The sequence below is a fragment of the Athene noctua genome, chromosome 1 (genome assembly GCF_965140245.1).
Source record: "Athene noctua chromosome 1, bAthNoc1.hap1.1, whole genome shotgun sequence".
Taxonomy (NCBI): Eukaryota; Metazoa; Chordata; class Aves; order Strigiformes; family Strigidae; genus Athene; species Athene noctua.
Window position 1 is genome coordinate 180,991,164 of NC_134037.1, and position 10,010 is coordinate 181,001,173.

A 10,010-nucleotide genomic window follows, 5' to 3' on the forward strand; every position below is an offset into this window, starting at 1 on the left:
TTATGGGATCTATTTCACAATGTATAATACTGAATTGATTTTCTACTGCGATCATCAATGAAAGCAGTATTTCACCTGCATAAGAATTTAAATTGAAAAAATGTATCTCCATTAAGGAAATACAAAGTCTATTCAGCCTCTCGGAAAGGTTTATGGTAAGAAGCAGTAGAAGCTGCTCTATATTTATTGCTGATATTAGCTTCCATCAAAAAATCACCTCACCTTTGCTTCCTCCTGGAGCCATCATTCTTCCTGAAATTCTGTATATCAGAGACTCTGGAGGGAACAGAGCCTTAATAAATCAGAAAAGCTCAGAAGTCCTGGCATTAAGAAATTTCATTAGGAACTTTACCTAGACTTTCTTGCTCTTACTTCAAAAGATTGTTACCCATTTAATTCTCATTGGCTGTGCTTTGTGTTGTAACAATGCATGGAGATATTACTGAGGAAATACCTGGAGGAGGTTTGGGGTTTTTTGGTTTTTTTTTTTTTTTTTTTTTTTTTTTTCAAATATGCCATCTCATGTGACAGTAGGGAAAGACTGGGACAATTTGCTAGGAGACTACTGGCTCTTATTGGTGATTTTTCAGAATGAGTTTGAAAAACATCAGGTGTGGATACAGCTGTTTTTCCCCAGGCAGGAGAAGGGCTGTCTGACAAGGTCTCTTTCCTTCAAAACAGGTGGTCTTCTCTGCCATTCTATAATCAGTGACAGAAACCAGTTATTTGGGTAAAATATGTTTTTTCTGGGAACACAGACATTTTTCTGTGCTGCAACATCAACTGCGATACCACATCCCTATGACTTTACGCCCAACAACAGCCAGTACTATCTGCTTCAGTGAAAAGTGCTGCATATCTCAACAGAAATGATTACACAATAGACTGGCTATTGGAAAAGTTTTTCTGAGATTCTGAGTAGACACTAACTTTCAGCATAAAGCATGGGCTTGGGCTGTGGATGCTTGCTAGCTGAAAAATCCCTGCTCCTTAGTGTATTTTCCAGGAGTGGTTTAAATACATTACTGATGTGCAATATAAACCCGAAAGACTTCCTTTTATTGTTCTCAACCTGTTGGGCCATTTTTCAGTTTTCTTATCCATCTGTTATGAGAGATCCAGTGCAAACTCAGAAATGGCAGTGATGAGGACCTCACAGATCTCAACCTAATCAGTTGTTGACTTCAAGCCATCATTCATTCTTCAGCGTATGTGTATCATTGCTGGTGATCCAAAGCAAACCAAAATTAAATGGGCTTTGTATCAGCCCTGTCTTTATCTTTAAAATAAGGAATCTATACATCAACGTTCTCTCTACCAGTAGCATTTTTGTGTCTCCAAACATCTTTGTAATCCTTTCTATTTTCTTCCCACTGTATTTTTTTTCACACCACTAAACTCTTGTTCATAATCATGTCTTTCCTGATCAACTTTCTCCTCTTTTACATATTTCTCCTCTGTCACTAAGGAAATTAGTTTCCTCCTTGAGGAATCTGACTCCAGCAGCAGGTATCTTAGTGAGGTTCAGCCTCTCTCCTTGTTGGATGTGTTATTTCCCTCACTCACCAGGCTGTTGTGTTGGGGTCCCCTCCTCCACACCTGCACATCTCAACCCTCCCTAGCCCCAGGGGAAGGCATAGGTATTCAAAGAGCCATCACCCCTGTGGCATGTGTCCTGCTCATGGGCTTCTCAGCTGGCCCATCCTTGCAGGAGCAGGACTGTACTAGCCACTGTGTTCGTGCAGAACTGGAGCAAGTCATTTTGCTGTGCCACGTGCTGTCTGGGCTATCTCCAGGCATGGCACCTCCACTTGCTGGCTGTCTGCATGCACATACCTGTTTTTCTCTGTGTCTGACCACAGCAGGGGACATGCCACTGTTCACAGTTTGCACTAATTTGTAAAGACAGTTGCGGTGATGCTTTTCTTGCTCCCCCCTTGTTGCTATCCCAGCACCCTGGCCCAAAACCTGGCTCCACAGGTTTTATTGTAGCTTGAGAGCACTTCTTCCCAGAGTCCTGTTTGCAAGCAATCTGGCTAAGGGGCCATCTCCTCAGGGATGTACAGTAGTGAAAATGAATAGACTAACACATTTTGAAAGGGTTTCATGAACAATGTTTCTCATGGTAGGTAGGAAAAGAGAAGTTACATTCTAATTTGACACCTAAAATATCTGTTTTGATCTCCTGACCAACCTGTTGGGCTCAAGGTGACCTCTGTCTTCTACATCGCAACTCTGTATTGGCATTTAACAACCCTTCACCCTCTCTAGGACTCAACTTTTCATAGAAGATGTGCTAGTTCCTGATTGTCTGTCTGTCTGTCTGAATCTCCCATTCACAGAGTGAAATCAGAAAGGGGTGAAAATGCTAAGCTGCTGAAAACTTGTGGAGCTGAAACTGCCTACATCTGCCTTGAGGTGCTGACATCCTACCCTCCCAGGCAGATGCAGGTTCTGAGGGAAGCTGTCTATCCACCCACCTGTGTGCTTCCTCTTCTTGTCATGGGCCATGCCCAATGCCATTTTGGACAGCAGGACAGGGTGCTCACGTCCTCCAGACTCTGTCTTCCCCCAAGGAACTTGAGCCTGGTCAACATCCACCTCAGGGCGCTTATATTTCTTCTCGCCACTTGGGCTGTGCTGCCCCTGTGCAAACCCTTGTGAAGGAGGTTAGCATCCCCTCTGTACCACCCTCTGTCCCCCACTTACTGTCTACTCTGCAGGGCAGGAGGCGCAGGGGCTGCCCGACACCTTGCTGTCCCAAACCTGACCTCTGTCTCCTGCAGCACAACTCTGCTACTGACATTTAACAACCCTCCAGTACTTACTGGATTGAAAATACTGGTGGTGTGTCACAGCAGAGCATTAGAGCAAGTCTGATAATAATGTAAATGAAACATATTCACTGGCTCTTAGTTGAAAAATCCGGCTGACCTATATGCTGCGCTGACAGTTCATGATGCCTTTGTGGGTTTTTTTCAGAAATTAACTTTTTCTATACACCAATTGCTCCTCACTGTGATTTTTTTAATGTGCTGCAAAAGATGTATAATACGTTGATGTCAAATACAGATTATTCCACACAGACCTTCTATCTAATTTGATTTCTATTTATTGAAAATTCCTTTATCCTTAAATTTTATACCATTTGTAGAAACTCATGATGCACACTGCAAGCAAACAGAAAACTACGTCAGGTTTGGAATTGAAAAATCTTCAATAAAAGGTACCAGGAATTGTGGAAGAAAGCATAATTTGTATATTCAGTTGAGAATAACATCTAGAAGGGGGGACTGAGCAGACCTTGTCATTTTAGCATTTTGTTTAACAAGTCAGGCAAAGCAACACACTAATCAGCAAACCATTGCAACTAATATATATACTTACTAGCAATGGATAAAAGTTTCACGTGTGTGAAAGATTTTGAACTTATTTTTCAGTGAATTAAACTTGTATACCCAGAACTTTCATTCACAACAACCAGCAGAACTATTGCAAATGCCAAAACCCAGCACATAATCAATACAGCAATTTTTGTCATTATGCACCTAGTCTGTGGTATTATCTTCTACAGGTTTGGGTTACCAGAATCACAAGCTCGGCTCACTTTCATTCAAGCTCAAAAGTGAGCTCTGAGAAATACAATTACATTCCAGCTATGTAAAAAAAAATAAAGTGATTTTGGTATTTGTGGTAATGAGGTACTTAATGCTTTTAGCTACAAGATGTACCAAACTCTGTGATGACTAGGAACAGGGGAAAAAATGAGACTCCCAAAGCAGTCTTTGCGGGGAAGGGAGGGCTTGGGTTTAAACACATTTTCTTGAAACAACCTAATGGACTAATATACAGGCCTTTCTAGTTTTGGCCATCCCCCTAGACATAGAGATTCAGTGGAAAAGACCTGAAGATGGTGAGAGAAGAAATATCCTACCCTTTAACAGCTTTTTCGGCCTGGAGGCTGCAGCTATTTCATTTGATCTCTTCCATAACTCGAGCCACAGGACCTCACCCAGTAACTTCACTAACCAGGACTATGCTTTGGGCCAGTGTTTTACCAAACGTGGCTGTCAAGTGGGCTCCTCTGCCTGGCTGGCCAGCACCCCAGCCCCAGGGAGATGGTGGGATGAGGGTTGTCTTCTCCTTGTCGTACATCTGTTCTTGCCCAGAGCCTGGAGCTGCTGCTGCTGCCACTGCCAGCCAGTGCACTGTGCCGGAGGGTGGTGCCTGGCCAAAGGCTGACGAGTTCATGCCTGTGATTCTGGTAACCCAAAATTGTAGAAAATAAGGTCAGTAAGGACAAAAATTGCTATGTTGACTATGTGCTGGTTCTTTGGCATTTGGTAGGTGAATTCTGCAGCATCCTACCATATTTTTAGCTGTATGTTACCAGGGAGTTGCTAGCAGTATGCTTTTGTGGTGGATGGTTCATTTTCTGCCAGGTCTCCCCGCTGGCTATAGAGGTTAACATGCCATAACAGTGTAAAAAATAAATAAAATGGGAAGGGAGGGAGATTTAGAGATTTCCAGAGAAAACTTGTTCTAACATTTATTTTATGTCCCAGGAATGTGTGTAAAATGCCTTTTTTTTTTTTTTTTTTATTTTTTTTTTACCTAGAAAGAGGAGAATTAAAGTCTCCACAGGCCTTATGACTGAATCATTTAATGAAGTCCATGTCGTGCTCCACCACCTTCACAAATATTAATACCAACTTCTTTTTCTGTTTTCCAGGGCTGGCAAGGAACATTCATTATTCTTTGTATTTGGAGAAGGGGAGGATGTATGAACTTACTGAATCCCAGAGAAAGTTAGTTTAAAGCTAGGATGTTAACAATCTTTGTTCACTGCACTTTTCTCACACTAGATCCTGGATAAATTCCTGTTTTATGCTAGTCACAATGAACAAATGATTATAGGTGACAATGGCCCTGTGTTTATTTGAAGGCTGGTGTAGCAATCCCCATCAGGGTGATAGGATTTATTAACAGTGGAAACAAGGCTTTTTTTTTTTTTTGCATTTTATGCATTAACAAAAATAATTATACCAACTAGTTATGGCAAGTAGGAAAGAAGTATTAAATGAAGAATATTAACAATGTAGCACTGGCTGAGGACTATGTTTGCATTGTATCGTGTTTGTGAATTGCTACCTGCTGAAGATCATCTTCAAACTCTGTGTAAACACTACTCCTCCCTTTTCATGATGTCTCCATCACAATGCGAGCTGAAACATTTTTAAGGACACTGGCCCAGAGACGCATCCTTTGCTTATTATTTGTATGTCATGATCTTGCAGAGAGATGCTTGCTTTTAACTGATTCAGAAGGTGAGTTCCTGCTGCCTGTAGCCTGTGTATAAAGCTACTTTGGCTTTGTCCCAGAAGCTTTGTGCTTTCATCACTGTGTACCTGTTGAAGACCACTCATCCCCAAATATCCCAGAATGGATCTTAATTAATGAATGGGATAATTTTGGTTTGCTATTTGTGCTTTCGGTGTCACTACAGTTCTACAGCAAGGCATATATAAGAAGGATGGCGTCCTGAATAACTACAGTGACCAAAGAACAGATTTTTTGGGTTGGGGTTTTCCAAGACTTCAGTGAAAACTTTCCTCTAAAATGATGCCAACAAGTTTCCACAAGCAGGTTCCCACAGGCTGTTGGTGTAGAAAGGGCCCTGAGCCTGACACTGCTTTTTTGCTCGAAGTGCTTTCCAGTTCTGCCCTCAAAGCACTCCCCTCCCACATGCTGCGGGCAGCCACAGTAGCAAGGCACCGCAGCTGCTCTGATGAGTATCCGGGGGGATGGCAACTAGTTTGACATTTATTAAAGTCTTTGAGCTGAAATGACTCATTCTGTGCAGAAAATTTCCCTGTCTGCTACTCACCCATTGTAAATGGATGAGAAATATCTAGGCTTTTCACGCCTGCAGCAGCTTGGAAAGAAATATGTTTTTGCCACTGACCATGAAATCACTTGTTAGGGATTTTGTTTCTTTTTTTTTCTTTTTCTTTCTCTTTTTTTTTTTTTTTTTTTGGATGTATCTCAGGCATAACAACTAAAAAGGCTCATCCTTGGGATATTTTAACAGATAATTCTCTTCGTCAGTATAAATCTCTACAAACTTTGTTGTCAGAAGAAATAGTGAGCTGAGTGAGGGGTTTGCTCCCTATATTCAGAGGCCTGCCCCAATGCTATCATGTGGAGCCATGATAACACTATCTGGGTGCAACATGCTCACTCTTGTTTTGTGGTCTGCAGCTGCAGGCAGCTTCCAGGTCCGCTCAGAAGAGGGCATCTGCGTGGAGAACTGGCCCCTCCAAGCAGTCTGAGGGGGTGCGAAGGCTGAGAGGCTGCAGGACCATGTGGGTCTGGCTCCCACTGCCTCTCTGTGCCCCTGCCAGGGCAAGAGCTGGGTGCAGACCTTTCCTTCCCCACCACCAGCCAAAGAGCAGTTGGGGTCCCAGGGAGGCTCTGTCACTCCTGGTCTGGGACACAGGGGATGATCCTGGGACCTGATGTGGAGTGGCCCGCATTCCAGGTTATGTGCAGCCTTGGGAAAGCTTGGCTGGAGTCTGCTGGGCACCAGGGATGTCCCCACAGCTGGGGGAAGGGGAGCGCCAGGTGGTCCTGCCACACACTTTGGTCTTTTTGCTTCAGTTTCAGGTAAGCCTTGCACTCCGTTTCCAGAGGTGGTTTCCCTTCTGCTGCAACATCAGTTATTCAGATAAGTGGCCAAACTGGATGGGTGGTAATTAGGACAAGTTTGTATACTTGTCACTGTGCTCAGATCATAATCCTTTAGGAAGGGAAACTCTTACTTCTACAATATCAACATTGTGAATCAGCATCCGTTATCTGTTTCAGAGGATTTCCAGCCTCATGCAAAACAAAAGCCGAGCTATGCTTGTGGACAGCAAAGGAAACATCTTCCAAGGCACACTACTGCTGTAGATGGCTGCTTATTGGAGTCCCAGCTTTGCATTTTCAAGACAGAAAATATGGATCGCTGCTGATCTAAGCAGCTAATCTCTCTGATACCAGGTGTGTGGATATCCTGGGCTGAACATAACACTGGGAACAGTTCAGATCCTATGGGCTTGACTTAGGCTATTCCACAAGCCCTCTTCTCCACAGCATTGCATGCCATCTTCCAGGAGCAGGGCAAGGAGACAAGTATGTTGTTCAGGAGAGTCTAGTAATTTCACTGACTTTAGTAATTTGCTAATAATCCTTGTCAAAAGAAAATGAGAGCACCTGCTATGCCAGCGGGATGCTGGAGGGAGCAGAACCAGATACGAGGTCCAGGGACATTTTTTCCTCTCTGCTGTTATTGCCCAGGCAGTTGAGCTGGCAGCATAGCTTTCTGCAGGCCGTTTTTGAAAGCTGACAGAAGCCTTATTTCAGGACAAGTGTTTAAGGGATCATGGGCTAATTTTTGTGCAGGCACACAAATTGCATTTTGCAGTAGTGACAAGGTGTTGGTAACTTTCCCCATGGGGAAGTCCTGGGAGACCGTGATTGTGAGAACAGCTGGAGCATGCTGGCTGTTGCCATCACAGGCAGAAATGTGGAAAGAGATGTCACGTGAGGGAAATTTCTAGAGGTAAGTTCTAACGAGGTCTGGAAAGCAGCTCCTGATTGTGAGTGGAAGAGTTTATTGCAATGCAATGTACTAGATGAGCAGTGAACATTTAACCCCAGTGAAACTGGAGAAGAGAAGCACCAGAGCAGAGGAGTCCCTTAATTAGATACCTCCATCCCATGAGCCTTTTATCACATTCCCATCTACCATGAACTTTTTGTAGGTTTAAAGTAATTAGCTGTGCTGTCTTCTTTCCTCATACTCTTACCAGAAAGAGCCAGAGCCAGCTGAGCACATAATTTTTGGTACAATTGTTGCTATTAATACCTGAAGAAATTCTGCTTGCACCAAAAAATGGGATGGCTACATTCCAAGTAAGGATCACTTTTCTCCAATTTGTTAGCAGACAGGTAGGGTTTTTTAAAGTAAGACATTTCCAGGCTGGAATAAAGATGAAGGAATCATCCCAGGAGCTGAAGATGCTCTGACTAAGCAAAGACTTCAGGACCAGCCCAGGGGACAAATGTCTAGTTATTTAGGAATATACCATGATCCAAAAGAGTGAAATTAGAGAGTGTGGTCTTGTAGCCCTGAAAGGAGCCCCAGTTCTGAGGAATAGATGTGGCAATTAGATCCTGCACTTGTTGTGGCTTTGCCCCAGCCTCTGCCTCTCTGCTGCTGTCAGAAGATAAGCATGATCAAACCAGAAACTCTTTTTGTGAACACTGTGTCTATTTACTCCATGAGATACAACTACACATGGACCAGGACACCCACCAGCAGCCCAAGATAAAGTCTGCCTGTGGGCTACCAATCTGCTGTGGAGATGTCAGAGGGCTCCCTTTCAGAGTGATGGAGGGCCTGGGATGTCTGCCCCCAGGGGGAGGGCTGCAGGCTCATGGGCCCAGTTGGGTGCTCTGTGCAACCTTACCAGCCTCCAGGAAGACCAGGCTACAGCTTATCTCTCAAGGCAGAGGTTTATGTAACACAATATGACCAAAATATGTGCAACCAATAACAGACTATTCAAACAATTCCCCTATCAGTCCTCAGGTCTCTTGGTCAAAGGACCAAATGGCCAAAGTCTCCATGCCCATGGGTGACCTAGAGACTAAGGTATTTCTGTCTTGTAGGCTCCTTCTTACTATGGTTGAATTTAAAGTTGTTAGCTAATGCTTCTTCACTTATAAACCCTATGACTGCAGATCTGGATGCATATGCTGATTCTTTTTAGTGGTGGAATTGCTGACATGTTTGTTAATACTGCTAAAGATACGATTATACATAAGATATGGCAACCTAGCCACTAAACTCAAGCAATACTAAAGGAGAAAAATTGTTTTTCTGTTCCTCATTTTATGTGTTAATCATCAAACCCAATATTTAGACCACTTTCTCCATTTACACATTTTTTTCCCACAACACTTTAAATATTGAAATTTCAATGGTTAAGACACAAATGTAATTTCCAGTCAGATGAAAGTGTCAGCTTATATCCAGCATGCAGGGCCAAACCCAGGTGGCAGGAGGCATTCAGCAGGGAGGGCCCTGGAAGAGGCTGGCCCTATCCTCATCCATATTTCATTAGCAGTTGTCCATCAGTGTGTGCCCAGGTTGCCTTCACAGATTCCCTGCTGTCAGGGTTTATGGATGATGTTCAGCTGCTGTTTGTATCTTTTAACATAACTGATTATTTTTAAAGATACAGGCAAAGAAACCCTAAATATGATTCCATATCTCTTGCATGTGTTACAGATAGGAATAAAAATGAAACCAAGTCGCTTAGGCTCATCTGAATTAGGATTAGAATTAGCCCAGGATTAGCAATTTTGTATCTCCAAATACATAAATGCAAATTCCACCCTAATAGACAAATTGGAAAAAAACCCCTACACTTAATTTTTACTTATGTGATTTAGATTTTTGCATGGAAGTTCTTGCACTTGTATGCAAATGGGCAAATAGGGAGAGAAAAACGATTTTGTTCTTGTAAATTATGCTACTTTGGGGAAGAAAAATATGCAAATGGAGATGATCTGTGAGAACAGAATTTTTGCAAACAGACTCAGAGAAATGAGGTGGAGGTCCTGCTGAAAAAATGCTGCCATTTGTTCGCTGGTAGGTTTGTGATGTTTGTTTTAGACCAAGAAATTGCTTAAAAATAAAAGGGCAGCGCTCAGATGTGAAACTCCTGGTGTGACTGTGACTCAGTGAAATCGATTGAACCGTGGGGGAAGGAAACGAGCCCGCTCAGCACTGCCATTTCCACGCCATGCAGACAACACAGGGCCTCCAGTGGGAACCGCAGCTCCCCAGACATGTGGTTTCAATATCCATAGGGTATGTGGTGATCAGTGCTGCTCAGCAGACGTTCAGCTCTCTGTTTCTTGCATACCGTCAGGGCTTGGCAGATAAGACGGGTGGT